The sequence below is a fragment of the Mustela nivalis genome (genome assembly GCF_964662115.1).
Source record: "Mustela nivalis genome assembly, chromosome: 1".
NCBI classification, from domain to species: Eukaryota; Metazoa; Chordata; class Mammalia; order Carnivora; family Mustelidae; genus Mustela; species Mustela nivalis.
The window spans coordinates 98,386,248-98,407,473 of NC_139020.1; the positions used below are offsets into that span (position 1 = coordinate 98,386,248).

Below are 21,226 nucleotides of genomic sequence, written 5' to 3' on the forward strand. Positions count from 1 at the left end.
CCTGGGTATATTATAGTGTAAGAAGTAAAATGTGCATGAATGCTAAATCAAGTGCTTTCTGCACTTGATGGAACACATACTTGAAAAAAGTAACTGAGTTTTAGATCTTAGTGTGGACCTACAGGAGAAAGATTAGTTTGACTTGTACTTCATTGCAAGACCACAAGCCACAAAGAAGGGCTGTGGCTCAGCCCAAGTCTGGTGTAGCCTGTGGATACGTGAACAGTAGCCAAGGACCTGGGCCTTAATGTATGCATATGGTGGCTTCTGTGACAAAATGTATATATGGAGGAGTTGTGAGAATAGAGGTAGGGAGGGGACAATTTCCTGGAAAAGATGTGCTGGGCAGAAAATCTTGTAGCTTTGTACTCCATGCTATGCACTGGTGGCGTATCAGCGGAATCTTCAGGAGAATGACTATATTTTATGGAAACTCTCCAGGTCATTAGCTTCAAGGAGGCCACATCTTTCCCACTACAGAGAATGGAATCCATAGTCTCTCTGTTCAGAGTGTGGGTCTGCATGGTAGGGGTTTTTTCTAGAGCTTCTGGTTTAAGGGTAAAACTGGTAAGAAAAGAGCTTTGAGAAAATAACTATTTCCTTATATGACAAGTGTCCGTGAGACAAGGTTGAAGGTTTTTGGCTGGACTTGCAATTCCAACTACTTAGTCTTCCTAGGAAGGTCTATCTGCAGATGTTTCAGCCAGTCTTCCAGGGGGAGGAAGAGAGAAAAACTTGGGGTGGGGGAGCCATAATTCTAGAAATTAAAAAGAGGGATTGCTGGATGAGAACTTTTTGATTCCCAGGGAGGGATCAGGTGTGGTCAGACTGAGACAACTGTGAAAGAGCATATGATGCTGGGACCAGAGATCTGTTCTTTGGGAACTTAGCAACTAGTGCTACTAGAGTTTTCTGTAATCATTTCCTTTTATTTTGGGCATATTTCAGCTGTGTGGGAGGAACCCTGTATCCCTTTACCCCCACATTCAAACCCTCTGACTTTCTGTGTCCATTCCTTATGGGAGGAGCCTACTATCCATGGGGTTATCTAAGCAATGGCTCTGGAATAACAGTGAGAAAATTCCAAGGGTGAAGAGAAACTCCCACTCTCGTGGTTGGTAAGGATGGTACTAGGAGGAAGCTATATTAGGTATTTAGAAGCTGTGATGGTTAATTTTATGTGACAACTTATCTGGACCATGGTGCCAGATAGTTGGTAAAACGTCATTCTGGAACATGTTTCTGTGAAGGTGTTTTTGGATGAGGTTAACATTTAAATTGGTGGACTTTGAGTAAAGCAGACTATCCTCTGTACCATGGGTGGGCCTCATCCAATTGTTTGAAAGCATGAATAGAACAAAGACTAGCCTTCCCTGAACTAGAAGAAATTGTACCAGCAGACTGCCTTTGGACTCCTTCCTGGGTCTTTGGCCTGTCCTACAGGTTTTAGATTTACCAAGCCTCCACAATTACATGAGCCAAGGCCTTGAAATAAATCTCTTTCTCTCTACACACACACACACACACACACACACGTACACACATCCTATTAGATCTGTTTCTGTGGAGAACCCTAATTCATATGGAAGCTATTCTGATGACTAAACTTTACACAGACATTGCCTACTCAGAACTCTTCTTAAATCATGGAAGCTGTTGCGTAGCCTTATACTCAGAGTATAACAAGAGAGAAGAAATTAGTTTTGCAAAGATCAGTGACTGTTCATTATTTATTGAGAACCTCTTTCTGCCACGTCTTAAAACCCAGTGAATATGTAGGGATGGGAGAGAAAGGAGGTTTAGGTTAGTAGAACAACTTGGGCTGGGAGCATGGAGAGGTACATGGGGTTGTGGGAGGGAGTGGGAAAGAATAGCCCATGTGTAGGAAGTCTGAAGGGAATTATGGAACTCTTATATTGGAAAAGGGTTGTATGGCCTTGATTGCCAGCCCAAGATGTTAGGCCTTTTCTTTGTAGGCAAGTATAATCCAGGGAGGATTTCTGAATGAGGGAGTGAAATATTTGGAGGAGAGGGAGCTGGCAGTGCAACATTGAGTTATTTAGAAGGAAAAGACTGGGAATAAGGAATCCATTTGGAAAGTTATTATAATTATCTCCACATTAATTCCTTGATTCTTTAATTCACCAGACATTTATGGTTTCTGAAGAGCCCACCATTCTGGGGAGATATATATATATATACATGGTAGAAGAAATGTAAGCAAACACTTGGGGAACTATTTCCTCAACTATTTCCCCGTCTTCTGTACTTAGGCCTGAGGCCGGGCCCACATCTGTTTCAACACAGAATTGAAAGTTCAAAGGTTTTTCTGGGTGTCTAAGAGACACCCTAAGAGAGTGTTACAAAGTACTTTTGTCCTTTGTTCATACATTGTCTCATAGTAAGAGAAAACAAAAGTCCAAATGGAAGTGAGGAAAATAATTCCAGTAATTATGAACCTGAGGTAAGTATTATCTTGTCAGCTCCTGAGGGAGAGAGAGTTTGTCTTCTAGACTAACTCAGGATTTGGCCCAGAGCTGGAGAGAATGCCCTTACACCTGGTAAACTCTGTGCCTGTGACTCAGATGGACTCCAGGAGCATAAAAGATTGGACTTGGACCTGTAGCCAGAAAACAGTATTTTCTTATCTTTAATCTCCACAAAGCATGTGTTTATTCTTCTCTCACAAAAGCCAAGCCTAAGGTACACTGCCTATTTTATTAAGGATTTATTCCTCTTTGGACAGCTGTGCGCCCTATAAACACCCTCCTACAAAGGAGACAGACAGAGGAGGAATGCACGCCCTCTGAGAGCTGGCCTGTGAAGCATTTCTGTGGCCCAGTGATGTAAACGGCGTTACACCCTGGAGTGCCGTGGTTCAGTGAAGGGCTAGGAAGGGCATTCGTGTTGGGCGCTCATTCACCCAGAAAGTCTCAGCACTATCTCATGAACCTGGTTTCTGAGAGGTCAGGCAACAGACTGCACTTTACAACTTGGTAAATGATATATTCTAAGGCCTCATAAAAATTAGTCCAGATACATGCTACAAAACTGATACCATGAAATGAAAGAATGAGCAAAGGTCTCCTTTTGATTTTGAGTTCAGAATGGGCCAAGTTATGCCAAGGAGGAACAAGGCTCTTATGCTACTTTCCTTTGTTGCAACTGGCATGCCTAGCTCCTCTGGAAGCGTCCTCAGACTCCCACCCACGAATCACTACTTTAATAGGTATCATGAAGTGGGAACAGCTATCTTTCTAGAGGTTTCTAGAGTGTACCCCTTGCTCCTTCCTCCAGTTTCTCCTTTCAGTTAAATAAATAATTAATTATCTTGAAAGTAGTCATAGCTACCATTTACTGAGGACCTAATATGTGCCAATTTATCTACAAATGTTGTGTTTAATTTTTCCCATCACGTATCCTGTTCAGTAGTATTATTGCCTGAGAATCAGAAAGAAAAACTTGCCAAAGTCATACATCTAGAAAATGAGGGAGTCTACATACATCCCCAGGCCTACCTACTGCCACCGTCTACACTTACACAAATTCTACAGTATTTAAGGCAATATCTAGGTCATTTTTACTTATTTACTGTGGAGGTACATGCAGGTCCTATAATCATGCATGTTTTAAGTAGAAGGGGGTAAGAGTTCTAATTTTTTTCTTTCTAAACGTTCTCTGGATCTTTCCATTGAGATAGAGCACAGGGAAAGTTACATGAGAAAATTTTGGGTCATCTTTTTTGAGCACTGTGTCAAATTTTAATAGCAAGACAGTAGCTAGGAAGTGACTTGATATTTTTATAAATTAAAAATGTATTTAAAAAGTAAAGAATTACAGTTAAGTCCTTGGCATATTAACTTCTAATATTTTCTTTTAAAGAGAAACTGTTTGACTCTTCTAAAAATAATTCAAACTATTTAGGAAAGCAAAAATGAAAAGTGAAAGTAAATCACCCAGAATCCATTGTCCAGAAATCGTTACAACTAGTACTGGACAGACATGTATTTTTCTATGCATGCACTCAAATAGATAGACTTAATATAAAGGTGGCATCAGGAAGATGAATGGATAAAGAAGATGTGGTATATATACAAAATGGAATACTACAGCCATCAGAAAATGATATCTTGGGCGCCTGGGTGGCTCAGTGGGTTAAGCAGCTGCCTTCGGCTCAGGTCATGGTCTCAGGGTCCTGGGATCGAGTCCTGCATCGGGCTCTCTGCTCAGCAGGGAGCCTGCTTCCCTCTCTCTCTGCCTGCCTCTCTGTCTACTTGTAATCTCTGTCTGTCAAATAAACAAATAAAAATCTTTAAAAAAAAAAAAAGAAAAAGAAAATGATATCTTGCCATTTGCAATGACATGGATAAAACTAAGGGGTATTAAGTTAAGTAAAATAAGTCAATCAGAGAAAGACAATTATCAGATAATCTCACTCACACACAGAATTTAAGGAGCAAAACAGAGGAGCATAGGGGAAGGAAGGGAAAAATAAAACAAGATGAAATCAAAGAGGGAGAAAAGCCATAAGAGACTCTTAATCATAGGGAACAAACTGAGGGTTGCTGGAGAGGAGGTGGGTGGGGATGGGGTAACTGGGTGATGGGCATTAAGGAGGAGACATGATATAATGAGCACTGGGTATTATGTAACACTGATGACTCACTGAACTCTACCTCTGAAACTGGTAATACACTCTATGTTAATTAATTGAATTTAAATGAATTAAAAAAAAAAGATGACCTCACAATATAGGCATTATTTCTTAATGAGAAACTTTGAATTTAATAGATGAAAAATCAAATTGAATCCAACTGGAGGGATTTACTGATATTTAAGTAAATATTTCTTCTTCACAAGGGATATTTCCTAAGTACCTCTCTACAGTGATAAAAGAGGTTGTGAAGAACATTAAAAAGTGCCCCCCTATTTTAGAGGGTATAAAGGGCAAATGTTAACAATGTCATTCTTCCATGTCCCCTTTGCCCATTTCACAAATGCTATTGTATTATTATTTTCAAATTATCCAGGTTGAAAATGATTATATTTTGTAATTATTATTCCATTGTTTTAGCACGACTTCTTTGTTTAAATGGAAATATTGTTCCCCATCAGTCTTCATACTATAATTTCTTTGATCTTTACTTTGATTCATCCCTTATCTGTTTGGATTTCATTATTAAGTTTTTTTTTTTTTTTTTTCCGAAAGGGGCACATCAGAACCATATTCCCTGATTCTTTCATGTTTGAAAAAAAATCTGTTGTTTTTATAGTAGAAAGGTATCATGACTGTATCCATGCTCTTGAGTCCTTTTCACTTGAATTTTGTGTCTATTTCTCTCATCTTCTGCTATTGCATGTTGTTGTGAAGACCTATAAGATGAGGCCAATCTGATATATTTCACCTTTGGAGGTGTGTTGGTCAGAGTCTTTCAGAGAAGCAGAACTCATTGTGTGTGGGGGTGTATATACATCCTTTATGCAGGATATTTATATAGAGATTTATGAGAAAGAATTGGCTCCTGTGATCATGGAGTCGGAGAAGTCCCAGGATCTGTAATCAGAAAGATGGAGGTCCATGAGAACTGATGTGTAGTTCCAGTCAGAGATGAAGGCCTGAGAAGTCAGGGAGCTGATGGTGTGAAGTCCAGTCTGAAAGCCAGTGGACACGAGAAGAGCCCATGTTTCAGTCCCAGCCCATGTGCTGGAAAAGATGAATGTTTCAGCTCAGTGGCCAGGCAGGCGTTCCCTCTCAGTTAGCTTTTTATTCTATTTAGGTCTTTAGTTGACTGGGTGAGAACCACCCGTCTCCCAATTCAACTGTTACTCTCATCCAGAAAAACCACCCGTCTCCCAATTCAACTGTTACTCTCATCCAGAAACACCCTCACAGACACAACCAGAGTCATGTTTAGTCAAATATTTAGACACACTGTGGTCTAGTCAAGTTGACACATAAAACTAACCATCACAGTGGGAATGTGATTTTCTGGACATTTAAGGTATCCTTTGTTTACCCTTGTTGTTCAGTAGGGTTCAACCCTTGATTGGCCCAGGTAATGCCTGTATTGAGCCTTCTATTTCAAATTTTCCGGAACTAATTTGCGTGTCCAGTTTTTTCCTTCACTTGGGGTGTGCATATGGGGGATTTTTTTTTTTTTTTTGCTACTTTATCTTTCATCACACCTTATGCCTCATTTGTAATTTCTGTAACACAGAGGCACCAATGACCATTATTTGTGATTTTAGTTATTTTTCCTCTACATTTATTAGTGTCATGCTAATTGAATTCATAGTTTGGCTTTTACAATTTCATATTCACTGGTGTCTAGTCTTCCTTGCCATCTCTAGTTTATCAACTAGTCCTATGATGATAATGCTTTGATCAAGTCTTTCTTTTACCCTCATCTACCGTTTCATCATCTTTGTGCTCACACTTTATTGATTTCATATTCTCTTTAATTTATGATATGACGTAAAGCAAATGTTAATGCTGTCCTTCTAGGTTTTTTCCTATCCTTTTTTCCTCCCTCATCCCATTCTTCCTCCTTTCCCTGTATTATGTTTTCAGGGGATTTAATTTCTTTCTTTCTTTCTATTTTTTAAAAATTTCTCTTTATTTGCTTTTTTAAAGATTGATTCATTGATTGATTTTGTGTGTGAGAGAGAGGACAGAGGAATAAGGAGAGAGAGAAGCAGACTCCCTGCTGAGCAAAGAGTCCAACGTGGGACCCTAGGATCATGACCCGAGCCAAAGGCCGACACTTAACCACCTGAGCCACCCAGGTGCCTCATGGCATTTATATTCACGCCATACTTGCTTGTTCAGTTCTGTTGCCTCTAACCATGTGGAAGACTACTTAACTTCATTCCCAATGAATCCAATGTGATTTCTTCTCTTGAGGAAGGGTTTGAAGATGAGTACTTTTTCTTTTATTTGTTGGAAGCTAATCTAGCTTTGAAGGTCTGATCTTGGGGTTAGTAACTGAGTTAGATCAGCTCTTTCTTTTTCCTCAGAATCTTCTCTTTCTTTCCCTAGCCATTACATTTTGAAATATGACATCAGGTGATACCCTTTTCCTTGTTTGGTTGCCTAAAAGTGTTCTGAAATTTATATTTTGCTCAAATTTTATGTGTTAGAGGAGAGAAAGTCTTGCTTTTTTTTTTTTTTGTTTGTTTCCTTTCACATGTCATTTGAAGACTTAACGCAGAAGTTGGAATGATAGGAGAGGGAATTAAATGAAGAAATCGACCTATATTTAAGTCAGAGCAATTATTGTTTTAAATTTAGGGAGCATCATCTCATTATGACATAGCAGACTGTATGGCACAGGGAAGGAGACCCAAACTGAGCATCAGATAACCTTCGATTTTAGTCCATAGCTCCAGCAAGCACAGCTGAAACTGAGGAAAGCACCTCATCTTTGCCAGCTATAAAATGGGATGATATTGTCAACTGTGACTATTTCAGAAAGCTATTGTGTAGCTCAAATAAGGTAATTAAATAAAAGGGTTTTGTAAATAGCCAAGCGGCATTTCATATAAGATGTTGTCACTGTTTTGTTGTTACAGTTACTGTTATTGAGCTTTTATTTGTAAAGATTGTTGTAAAGATGGTTAGATCAGAGTCCTCTGGAGCAGAATTCAACAGGGTCAGGTGGCTGACCTGCTTAAGCCAGGGAGTTTTTCTAGGCATTCCCTTCTCCCTGTTCTTCATCTGATAGGGAGAGGGAATGTGCAGGCTTTGAAGGATATTTTTAGCTTATTCTGTCTTCAATCTCTCATCTCCCCTGGGAGGGAAGAGGTTAGAGGTTTACCCGCCTGAAGGCAGGTGACTAAGTTAACTTACAGCTCTATGTTTTCATAAATATGCATAGAATGTCCAAGCAATCCTTATATTAAAGAGTTAATAGCATTAATTGATTTAATATTTACATGGTTCCTTTTGGATTTCAAGAGATTTGCACTGTTCTTAATTTTAAGATTCTTTTCTAAACATAGGCATGAGAGATATGTTCTCTACTGGCTTGAAGGAGAAGAGCTATGAAAGCTTTGACCACAGAGACTTGAGTAATAAACCTTGTTTATAATAATACTAAGCCTGAATCATGCAAACCAAATGAGTTATTCACTTAGCAGTTTTACTGTGAAAACTGAGGTTTATTCAACTTCAACATTGCTGATTTTTAAAAAATTTTCCTTCTTAAATACACATTTTTAAAAAGGCAATCAGTACACAGGACTAGGTTTCATATCCTAACACATTCTGGAAAGTCAAATAAGCTCATTGACATCATGATTTTGCGTTCCACTTTGTTCATGCTTTCAAAATAATCTTGGTTTGAGTAGGAGCAATATTGGATTGAAGAGTTTTAAAAGAAACTCTTTATATGGTGATTATGATTTTTAATTTTAGTTTAAGAAGTGATAGTATTGCTTTTGCATTCATTTACCCTACTGTACTAATGAATCTATGTAATCTGTGTACTATTTCCTGTAACACTGGAACTCAATGGCAGTCAGAGAAATGGAGTCCCAAGACAACAAGCAGGGTGTCCATTATTTTAAGTACTGACTTGAGATGAAGAGTTGACGCTGGTCAAAACCCAAGACTGTTCTTGTCCTTGGGGAACGACTGCTTCACTGTCCATAGGTTTGGCTCTGCTGCCATCCTAAGCCATACCTGTGTTCATGAAATGGTTCTCTCAACCCAACATTTAAATACTTAGCCTAGAAACACTATTCCTACTGCTACAGTTCAGGGAATCATCCACTGAAATTTATAACCCAGTTCTTTTTTTTTTTTTTAATTTTATTTATTTATTTGACAGAGAGAGATCACAAGTAGGCAGAGAGGCAGGCAGAGAGAGAGAGAGAGGGAAGCAGGCTCCCCCTTGAGCAGAGAGCCCGATGTGGGGCTCAATCCCAGGACCCTGAGATCATGACCTGAACCGAAAGCAGAGGCTTTAACCCACTGAGCCACCCAGGCGCCCCTGTAACCCAGTTCTTCAGTACGTTTTGGCTGTGTTTATTTTTAGGACTCATGTTATATTGAAATAGATCCATCACATTATTTGGAAGCATGTCCCTTATAGTTCTGTTTTCTTTACTACTTATTAGCATAATTATTTCAGACCTGAAACAGAGATTGAAAATGAAAACCTTGATTTCAGTATACTATAAGGAAGGTCATTATTACAGAACTATTATACCATTGTTTCACGTTTAGAAAAAAGAAAAAAGGGAGAAAGAGCCCTCTTTTAAAGAATTATATATTTCCTCAGCCTTTAGCTGATTTGGCAGGCATGCAGGGTGTGGTGTTTTTATTCACTGAAACTAATAAGTTGTTTTTATTTCAGATTCAGCCTATCTGAAGTTCATTGTCTGGGCTGTCCTTGTGTGTCATGGATCCAAAAAAGGCCAACACAGATTGAGAAAAACAAACACTAATGTGCATTAGCAGAAATGTCAGGTCAAATACTTAATACAGGCTTTCTTTCACCTTGGGTTTAAAAAAAAAAAAGATTTATGGTTTGGTTTGTCAAGATAGACGCGTTATGCTTTTCTGACTCTTCACTCTTCTGCTTCAATAGTTGGTAGTTTGCACGTGCTTCCCATGTTTTTCTATTCTCAGCAGCGTGGTGGAGTCCATCATGAGTGAACACAACCAGCATTAATCACAGGGCGGTAGGTGTGTGTTCCCTCAGTCTTTCTGTCCTTGGGTCTCTGGAGTCCATCTCAGAAAGGACGCTTTCCAAGGAGGGGGAGGGGGGTGGGGGGTGGTGGCGCGCGCACCCAGGTGCCTGCGGGGTGGCTCTTCCGCGAGGACCGCTCAGGCGCATTCGCAGAGAGGGCTCTGGGCTCTCCCACTCCTGCTTTAACCAGAGCAATGTTACTTTTATCTGCTTATTATATTCAGCTTAACCATAAGGTTGTATATATATACAAGGTTTTGCTGAGAGAAAAAAAAAGAGCAAAACTTGAAACCCACTGTTATCTGTTTTTGGTTCTCTTTTTGCTGCCTTCTTTGAATTCATTGAGTCTTTTTATGACTTAATTTTATCTCTTTTATTGGCTTGTTAGCCATATCTCTGTTATGTTATTTAAGGGGTTTCTTTATGGGTAGTGTAGTATACATAACTTATCATCACCTCCTTTCAACTGCTGTTATTCTACTTCACATAAAGTCTACAAATCTTACCACAGCGTACCTCCCTTTCTTCCTTCTCAGGCTTTGTGCTTTGATGTCATTCACTTAAGGCCTTCAGATATTATCTACCCACAATACATTGTTATTATTTTTTGCCTTAAACAGTCAGTTATCTTTTTAATAAAGATTTTATTTAATTATTAGAGAAAGCTATGAGCAGGGGGAGGGGGAGAGGAGAGGGAAAGCAGACTCCCCACTGAGCAGGGAGCGGGTTGCAGGGCTCAATCCCAGGACCTGAGATCATGACCTGAGCAGAAGGCAGACATGTACTGAATGAGCCACCCAGGTGCCCCAGCGATCGGTTATCTCTTAAAGATACTTTAAAATCTGACAAAACTTTCTTTATACTTCATAGTTTCTATTTCTGGTGCTCTTCATTTCTTTGTATAGACATAGATATTACCATATAGTGTCATTGTCTTTCTTGTTGAAGTACCTCTTTTTACATTTATGGTATTGCATGTCTGCTGATGATAAATTTTTGAAGCATTTTTTTTTTTTTGAGTTTGAAAAAGTCTTTATTTGCCTTCATTTTTTGAAAGATATTTTCACTGCTGAAGTATTCTAGGTTGACAATTTTTTTTCTTTCAGCATTTTAAAGGCTATATGCCAGTATCTTCTAGATTATGTTGTTTCCAACAAGAAATCTGCTTTCCAACAAGAAAATATATATACATTATTCTCTATGTAATGTGTCTTTTGTCACTGGCTTTTTTTTTTTTTTAAATTAGCATATAACATCACTGGCTGTTTTTAAGATTTTCTAATTATCACTGGTTTTAAGTAATATGATTGAATGTGCCCTCATGTAGTTTTATTCACGTGTCTTTTCAGTTTTTGGATCTGTGGGTAAATGATTTTCATCGAATTGGGGAAAATTGTAGTCACTATTACTTAAATATTTTTCTGCCCCTCTCCCTTTCCTTTGGGAATTCCAATTGCAGGCATATTATATTTCTTGAAGGTACACCCACAGCTCACTGAAGCTCTTTTTAGTTTTCTCAGATTTTTAAAATCTCACTTTCATTTTTGGATGGTTTCTTTTGTTATGTATTCAAATCCATCACTGTTTTCTTCTGCAATGTCTAATCTGCCATCAGTTCCATCCAGGACATTTTTCATCTCAGACACTTCAGTTTCTATCTCTAGAGATTCAGCTGGAGTCTTTATATATTCCATGTCTCTAGTTAACACATTTAATCTTCCCTATAGCTTCTTGAGCGCATAGAATACAGTTATAATAACTGTTTTTAATATCCTTCTTCTCTACATATATCATCTGTACAATCACCACGTGAATTTGTAGGTCAATTTTGATCAATTGTTCCAGTCATCCTGGGTCACTTTTTCCTGCTTCTCTTCTTGCCTTGTAAATTTTGGTTGGACGCTAGACATGTGATTTTTATCTTGTTGGATATTTTTATATTCCTATAAATATTCTTGAGCTCTGTTCTGGGTTGCGTCTAAATTTCTTGGAAACAGTAGCTCCTTTTGTGTCTGGCTTTAAAACTTCGTTAAGCAGAACCAAAGCAATGTTTAGTCTAGGACTTGTTTTTCCCCTTTACTGGGGCAACCACCTTTTAAGTACTCCAACGGATGCCCTCATGAAGGTTTTCTGGTTTCACTGATGGGAACAGGCAATTTTTTCATTCCACATGAGATTAGGGTATTGTTCCCTTTAATATTTTCAGTTTCATTTTTTTTTTTTCCTCACCTGGCCTCGGGTAGTTTCCACACCTATGTGCAGTGTTTAGTAAGTACTCAGCTAAAAACCTAGGGTTACTCTTATAGATGCCCAGTTCTCTTCTGTCTGGTAACCTGTCCTGTGGATTCTAGATGCTTTGGCTTTCTCACACTCACAGCTCTGTCTCCAGCTCAGGGAGACAGTCAGGCTGTGCTTGATTTTCCCCTTCCTGTGCCAAACCTGGAAACTTTGTCTAGGCTCAAAGCGAGGGCTGTCCCTGAGCTAACCTTATTTGTTTCCCATCTCTCAAGAATTACCGTCCTTGGCGGCCTGATGACCAAGGTTTTGTGAACCATTGTTTCATGTATTTGTTCAGTTGTTTCAGGAGAGAGAATGAATTCAGTTATTGTTCTTTCATGTTGACCAGAAAGAGAAGTCCAGTTAGAGTCCTTTAAAATATTCTTGGGGAGAAAGGATAACCCAAATAGGACAAAGCCATTGGTAATCTAATAGAATACATATACAGATTTGAAGAAGGTTTCATGGGACTTGATGCCTAATTAAACAATGGTGGTGAGAGAAAATTTCCATCCCTCACAACCGTATAACTGTGTGGATAGCAACACCATTTTCTGAGTTTAGGAGTTCAGGAGAAGACATGGGTGGGTGTATTGCTGGGGAAATGAGCTCCAGTTACCTACATGATCTACAGGTAATCCAGATGGAGATGATGAGGGGGCAAGTAGAATTTGGAGCTAGAGCTCAGGAAAGAAAGAACATGGATAGAACTATAGCTTCTGGAGAAATCCTTGTAGAAATCCTAGTGCCCAATTGAAAAGGACTATTTATCTCAAGTTTTATGACTAGAAATTAAGTGTGGACCACTTCGCAATGGTTATAATCATTCCACTCTAAAAAAATGTATTAATATTAACACTGAGTTCTATTTTCTGTAGTTTACGTGTGTGTCCATTTTCTTTTTCTCTGTTAAATTTTAGACTGGCAAGAAACAAAAACTTCAGCCCTAAGGAATATCTTATCATATCAGGTGGTATCTTCACCTCTGCTTTAGATTTTACTGCAGTAAAAAAAGAAAAAGGGTCCCTGGGTGGCTCAGTGGGTTAAGCCTCTGCCTTCAACTCAGGTCATGATCCCAGGGTCCTGCTTAGCAGGGAGCCTGCTTCCTCCTCTCTCTGTCTCTCTGCCTACTTGTGATCTCTCTCTGTCAAATTAAAAAAAAAAAAAAAGTAGGCTAAATGTTCTACTTCTCTTTGAGTTTCTATAGTTGCATGTTTGCATGTCAATAAGACATGTATCAAAAAATTTTAAGAATACTTTAAAAATAGCAGTTTGTTAGGTTCTTTGGTATATCATGTAGCCCTTGAATTCACTGGAATTAAATGAATAAACAATGCTATTGTTAATGTAAGTCTCATAGTATTTAAAAACTTGGCTCAAGTTGAAACTTTCAGTATTATAAATTTTACTTTCAGTATTATACATTTCATGTCTTTTAACTGTGTTTGGAACCTATATCAAAGAGATGAGAAAACATAGGCTAAAACCTAGTCATCTAAAATCGCAGTGCAACAACTTACGTGGAAATTGGGTGTGCTGATTAAGACTATTTGAGACCTTGGATGCATGTATTTCTGTTATTAGGGGAAGAATGAAGAATGTGATATCATACCACTCTCAGGCCATATCAGTCAAGGATCATCTCATATCAGGTCTACCCTGGCCATTTGGAAAATGAGAATTTTCAAGATAGTTTAATATTTTTGAGGATGCAAAAAACAGAAGATAGGGAGAAGGTCAATAGCCCTAAATGCTAAGCAATATTCCTGCACTTCATTTACATGCCATCCAACTGACCTTCATAAGGCCAACCTCCCTCTAAAGTCACAGTGGTCTTCATGCTAATTGGTGGGGGTGGGTGTTTGAATGAGGACAGAAGCCTGTTTGCTGTTCCTCCAGCCATCACTGGAGCTTATTTTTAAAGGTTAATTATAAAACTTTAACTTTTCTTAGGGAATGCCATTTTGTAAGCAAGTACATATCTACCATGTAAATTTAATAATTAGGCTGAAAATAAAGCAAATTCACTCATGAAGAGCAGTTCAGTCTGATTTACAATGGAGCTGAAGTGTCAGGCTCAATGACAGAATTTCAGAGACTATCCAGTTTAGAAGGTTGTTTGTTGAATCCAAATCCTTTTGGTTTATTTCGTTTTTTGGGTCCTTTTTTGTACTTCAGTACTATCAGCATATGGTTCATGCAACGATTAGATTTTGAGCAACACGGTTGAAAATAAAACTTAAATCCTTTTCCTAATAACTTGTTTTGTATTTAAGAAAATTATGGGTTTATCTCCTATTTTTTCATGAAAGTAGTATCAGAAAGTACTGCATTTGTGTGTGTCTATGTGTGTGTGGGATGACTGAGCTACCTCTTTGAAATTTTAACAATTGAATCCACTTTGGATACAAGTCATTCTCAAATGTTCTCCATAGTTTCTTGTTCTTTATAACATCATCACAAACATGGAAAAGAAGAAATTCCTGAATCTCCTATCATATAAAAGCTGATTCCATTTTTGTATTTTCTCAGACTTTGTGACATATATATGCAAAGTTGTAAAATAGGAATTACTTAAAAATACAGTTGCTGTAACTAAATTACCTCAGGATAGTTCAAGGTGTTTAATATGAGCACTGTTCCAGTAGGGCTTCTGATGTTTATTCTGATAACATTATTACACTGGGAACACTGTAAACAGTATGGGTTTAATTCCAATAAGATATTTGACGAGTTCCCCTGCATTTCCTATAACTTGGAGTTAGACATGGAGATTTGATTAGACTAACATTCAAATTTTAGGCAAGAATATTTCAGAGGTGGTGCTGTGTGCTTGATTTTGTACCACAGTAGGAGGCATGCAAAAACCTCATTGTCCTACTTTTCATGGCGGCAGGATTGATCGGTGGTTTCGATGTTGCAGTCTGGGCCATCCATTATGAAGTCCACCACTATTTGTGTTTATCATTCCAATCTAGTGTTGAATTGGAATGGCCACCATTTTACTTAGGCTTTTTTTTTTTTTTTAAATCTATGGTTCATAATTGGGCTAGTTATCTTGATTTCTTCTGTGTATTACCTTTGACAGGTACAGGCAACAGTTTGAAAGAATAGAGAATCCAGAGAGGATGGTACTTTGATGTCAGGCAGCCTGGTTACCATCTCAGAAGGCTCTAATCACCTGTCTGAGGTAGGCACAGAACTCTAATGCCTGAGGGAGATGTGGGCAAGAATATGATTAGAACTAAAGCAGATGCTTGTTCTGAGAAAAGGGAATATAATTTGGAGAGATTTCCAGTGCTTGGGCAGCATTTCAGTCTCCCACTAGTCATTAGGGTCTTGATTCCCAGATCTACTTAGTTTCTGAAGGGAACAATGTAGGAAAGATGCCTCCAGCATGGCTATACCAGCCCTCCTCCTATCCAGAAAAATAAAGGAGCATTTCTTTTCTCTAGACAGCAGTCATTTTGAATGAGTGTTGTTTTCAAGACTTCAACTCTTCACCATTTATTTCTCACACTTTGCTTCTTGGAATTTTGTTTTGTTTTGTTTTTTCTTTGCTGGTAGATACTCTTAAAAAATATTTCAGATGACTAGAAGACTGATGGACAGGAAAAACATTATATTTTGCCCAAATGTGTGAGTTTGTGCATATAAGCACGTACTTGGGGGTATCGTAGCAGTCGATAGTCTAAGTCTCCGAGGGAGGAAGAAGGAGGGTGGCTTTCAGAGATAAGGTCTTTGGGATATGAGGCACATCAAGTCGGCAGGAAGTCCTTCCCACTGTTTTCCCCCTTCCTTCACCGTGTTCTTCACCTGGGGCCTCCAGATTGTTTATCGTACCTTATCTTGTTGCTAAAATCCTGAAACTTTGGGAAATGTGCCTTAAGAATGTTTTAAACCAACTTCTGCTGAAAATTTCATTCTGAATAGCCAGGCATTTCATTACTGAGGTTAATGGAAGACATAGTTTCCGAGCATGTCTCCTTTGTTCAATCATGACGACAAACATTCATTGAACCTTTTTGTGCCAGGCACTGGCTAATGCTGGGCACACACCAAGGGGAGTAAGAGGTGTTTCCTGCCTTCTAGCAAAGAGACAGATCTAAGTAAATAATTACAACCAATGTGAACATCGGTGTACAAAGAAGGAGAAATTAATCCTCCCTGGAGGAGGTGATGTTTCTATTGGGTTTCACAGATTCTTTTCATTCTCTCTAATCTTACATTTCCACTCTCAGTAGGGCAATTTATTCTGTACCTGTGGTTTGGATCAAGGAGAAGATTTAGGCAGAGCACGTCTAGAAAGCCTCCAAAAAACAATAGCACCCTTCCTCAATATTCTTGTGCTGTTTCCTCTCCTACCTCATCTGCAGGGCATGGCCAAAATGACTGTTCTTGTAATCAACAGCAGTTCACATTCTGAATGGTGCCATTATCCCCTTCTTTGCATATAAAAATATTTTTTAAGTGGCTGAATTTTTTTTTCCCTCTTTATTCTTTTTCCAGTAGCCTGACGATGATTCAAGCTCATATGACAAGTAACATGGCTCAAATTAGAGGCCAGGACCCCTTTAAAATTAGAACCTGGTGGGGACAGGCTAACAGGAGGCCCATGATGGCAGTGTGGACAAACGCATTATCTTGTATGTGCTTGTTGCCCATCTGTGGAAGCTGACACGACACTAAACCCAAGTCCTGGTCTCCCAGCGCAAAGGTTTTTAAGTTGTCATCTCCATCTGTGTGGGACAAACCAAATGAGGGAAAGAAAAGCATATTTCTGGAAGTTTCACCCTTGCTTGTTTATCTACAATAGGAATTCTAATACCTTGTGGTAGTTGGAGCCCTCACTTTATGCTAGAGTCTCTCTTCCTCCTCAGCTTACAAAGGAATGCCCAAATGGAGAACTACTTCATGTTCTTATGTACAGGTGGGTTACAGAAATAAAATGAAAATCAAAGGAGGAACACATTATTGTTCTGCTCACTGTCTCATTTTGAAACTACCTCACTTGTATAGAACATTTAGGAAGCCTGTAAATGTCACATTCTCAGGGAAGATTGTTTTTCTTTCAGTCCTTTAAAAGATTTCTTCCCCTGGCACACACGTTTACTTAAGTCCTCATTCCCATTCTGATAGTTGCTAGAACTAGGAAGTTCTTGAGTCAGCCTGATGATTGACCCACATGACCCCTCCAACAGCAGGAAGTGGATCACTATGTTTTTATAGCACATGAGCTGAGAAGTAGAAAACATTCTGTGTAATGGGCACATGCTGAGGCTGCGATTTCGGAAAAAGTCATTGTTTTGACTTCCTGACCCTCATATCTAAATAATGTGTTTCATCTCTGCTCTTCACACTCTGGGAGGGGTTATATATCCTGTTTCTGTGTGTGGGGAAAGAAGCCCAGAAGCCAGGCAAAACACGTCTTGGTAGACTGATATGTAGTTATGTGACCCCAGGGGATACTGAAGTTTCATACCATCCACAGAGAGAAACGGCTTGGATTCTGTGGGACGTTTAACATTCTTTAAAACTCAGGATAATAAAAGGTGTTCGTAAACATTAAATATTTTTATTTTGGCTACATGTCTTAAGATATTTTATTAATCTACTTCTAAGACATAGGCCAGTATCTTTCAAAGTCCAGCCAGGAAAACAGAAACCACATGAGGTATTTGAAACAGAGGGGATTCAATACAAGGAATAGCCTGAGAGAACAAAACAAAATAAAACACAGGATGGTGAGCCAACCCAGAAATTAGTCATTTGGAAGCAGCTACCACCCTTCAGATGGGAGGACAAAAAGGAGAAGGCAGAGAGAGCAGAACCAGGGAGCTGGGCTGAAAAGCTGTTGCCTCAGAGGGGGATGTGGGAGGAGCGCCCTGCCTACCTGCACTGAGCAAGCTGACAGGGAGCCATGCAGTCGTACTCAGACTCTGGAGGGCATCGGTTGGCTGCCTCCATTTCGGAGGGGGATTCTCTTGGCTAGTGCTGGGGAAGCTGGGGCTTCTGAGAGGGCACTCCCTGGCTGGCATCCAGGCCCCGAAGAGGGTTCTTCGTGGCTGTCATGGGTGCCCAAAGGCAGTGTGTTGTCTATCTGTGCTGGAGAGATGTGACCGCTGTAAGAGGCAGGACACAAATCTCTTCTTCCTTCTCGTCTCCCTACCTGCCTCACATCTAGCTCCTCCTGTCTTTTTTGGACATAATAAATGACTAACAGTTGACTTAGAGAATCCCCTCAGTTCTAAACCCAGTCTTCCCCGCCTGTGCCGTGTAGCAACCGATGGAGGTCAACAGACTCTATATCACTCCTACCCAGAACACTAACTCCTTCCTGTGTCCATTGGTTCGGTAGCACGGAGAAACCCAAGTTGCCAGATAGCAATCTTAATTGCCAATTCAATAGAAAAAATTGTCTCTCTTCCTTTTGAAACCAAGCTCTGTAACAAGTGCTCCTTACACAGATTTGTGGGAATAGGAAAATTCAGTAAGTGAATTATTAGGGATAACAGAGGAACTGGGGTCAATTTTACCTCTTTGTTTCCAGATCCACAGATTCTGACAATGGGAGAATAACACTATGTTTTGGTCATTGGTTTGGAGCATATGTTACATAATATTCCATTGTATGTATGGATCACATCTTCCTTTTTTTTTTTTTTTAAGATTTTATTTATTTATTTGACAGACAGAAATCACAAGTAGGCAGAGAAGCAGGCAGAGAGAGAGGAGCAGAGAGCCCAAAGTGGGGCTCGATCCCAGGACCCTGGGATGATGACCTGAGCCAAAGGTAGAAGCTTTAACCCACTGAGCCACCCAGGCGCCCCAGGACCACATCTTCTTTATCCTTTTGTCTGTTGAAGGGCATCTTGGCTCTTTCCATAGTTCGGCTGTTGTGGACATTGCTGTTATGAACATTGGGGTGCATGTGTCCTTTCTTTTCACTACTTCTGTATCTTTGGGGTAAATACACAATAGTCCAATTGCTGAATAACCACCATTCACATCAACATAGATGGAACTGGAGGAGATTATGCTAGGTGAAATAAGTCAAGTAGGAAAAGACAATTATCCTATGGTTTCATTTATATGTGGAACTGTACAGAGTAGCATGGAGGACATTAGGAAAAGGAAGGGAAAAATGAAGGGGGGGAAGAGAGGGGAAACAAACCATGAGAGATTATGGACTCTGGGAAACAAACTGAGGGTTTCAGAGGGGAGGGGGTGGGAGGATGGCTGAGCCTGGTGATGGATATTAAGGAGGGCATGGATTTCATGGAGCTTTGGGTGTTATACACAAACAATGAATCATGGAACACTACATCAAAAATGAATGATGTACTTAGGGTAACTAACATAACATAACAAAATAATTAAAAAAAAAAAAAAGAAAGAAGCATATGCTGCATTCTGTACGATAGTGATTCTACCTCATAGGATGTTCTTCTCAACCATGAATTTTTTTAGGAGACCATGCGACGTTTCTCAAACCCACTACTTCTAGGTATTTGAGGTAAGACAAGTGAGTTCAGTGGGCATGAACTCACTGCTATAACTTTTTCTTTTCTTTCTTTCTTTTTTTTTTTTTTTTTTTTTGCTGTGAAATGAGTTGCTGAGTCTGAAGCAGTTTGTATGGGATACCAGGAAGGTGAATAAGGTAATCCATAAGAACACAGATGGTATGTTCACAGAAGTATTGCAAGCAGAGATGACAAATCCATAACCAAAACAACTGTCTATTCCAATGAAGACAATTGCGGCCCCTCCATTATGGAAGGGGTGCAGTATAACGGGTGGCTGAATTATCCTCCTTCCCCATCAGATGGTGCCGTAGTAGGAGCTGGCATTGGATCCTGCTACTGGCAGCTTGAGCACTGAGTAGTGGTGGTAACCAGATCACAACTGATGATAGGAAGACCAAGTTGTTGGATCCAAATGCAGCCTCCATTCTGGCTGCTGCGTCTTATGTACATGAGCTTATTGGCCAAGTACCTGGGTGTTTGGGGAAAGAAATGGACAGACAGGCTCTCTTTTCTACCTGATTATTGAGAGCTTTGTCTGCAACAGTTATCTTTGGGAACATTCACATAATTAAAATTCATACAAATGTCCCCATGCTTGGTGCCGGTTTGAGAGGTCCATCTATATACTGCTTTGCAGACCATCTTCTGATCCTTTCTTTCTAAATCTCTGATGATCCAGCTGAACCATTAGTTATTACCCACAAAGCAGTGTAGGTCCGCACATATCTGGGGCCGTCTTTCAGTCCAGTCAAAGTGGACAGCGAGACATATTGCTTAACATTCTGCCTACTGAGAGGACTTTTCTTTTTTGGTTTGGATTTGTGCTTTTTTGTTTGGTTTGGACTTGTGCTTTTTTGGTTTGCGTACTCTGTGTCGTTAGCATACTCCTGCTTGTGGCTATAGAGCTCTATTCCTAGTTTACCAGTATATTGAAGAAGAAACATCTGTAAACCAGAACACTTCTCAGTCATTTGTTCACAGGGATATCTCCATAAAAATCTAGCACTGGATGAAAGGAAGATAGATACGCAGCAGAAGAATGTACACAGGAGCCTGAGTCATCAGCACACATGGCTTTATTGTTCCTTTGAGACCTGCCTGAGCATGATAGCGCACATACCGTTTCTAGCTGAGGATGAAGTGTTGCTATGCATACCTAATTGTGTGGTCTAATGAATCAGATAATACCCAGTCAATTATGGGCAGCTTGTCACAAGGTCAGAGATTCATTCTCTGCAAGGTCCAGGAGAAAGGCAAGGACAGTTTTTCAAAAGGAGAATAGCTCTCTGGAAAAGAGAGCTTTCCTTCAAATCCTCAGGGTATGCACCATGGTCAGCTTTGGGGGGTTTGCCACCGGCTCCATATAGCATCCCTATTTACCATAGAGACATCCAGTGGTACTGGATCTACTGAGACATAAAGCCCATGTAGTAGAAAGATTAGTTTACACTGATTAGTCAACAGGCTACACGCTGGACTAGTTGAACCTCTCTTTACTTTGTCATCATTCAATTCTTGCCGCATATGGGTTAAACATTGAATTGATTAGAGAAGCACACTGAAAAGATGCTATAGATGCTATATGTTGCCTCCAAATTATGGAGGCCCACCAAATGGTGAAAACTGATTTTGGTTATGGTTGGTGCAAGGTGTAAAAAGTTGTTGTTCACTTTGGAGGGAATATCCCAGGATGGTCCAGAATATTGGATTCCTAGAAATCTCATCTAG

General features: G+C 39.5%; 1 long non-coding RNA gene across 1 annotated transcript in view; it reads left to right on the forward strand.

Annotated features, from left to right (window-relative positions):
* Positions 1–21,226, forward strand: part of LOC309863297 — a 311,338-nt gene that overhangs the window by 63,772 nt on the left and 226,340 nt on the right. Inside the window, exon 2 of the long non-coding RNA XR_014310975.1 lies at positions 15,061–15,162. This is a non-coding gene — a long non-coding RNA (uncharacterized lncRNA). The remainder of the gene's footprint in view (positions 1–15,060; positions 15,163–21,226) is intronic.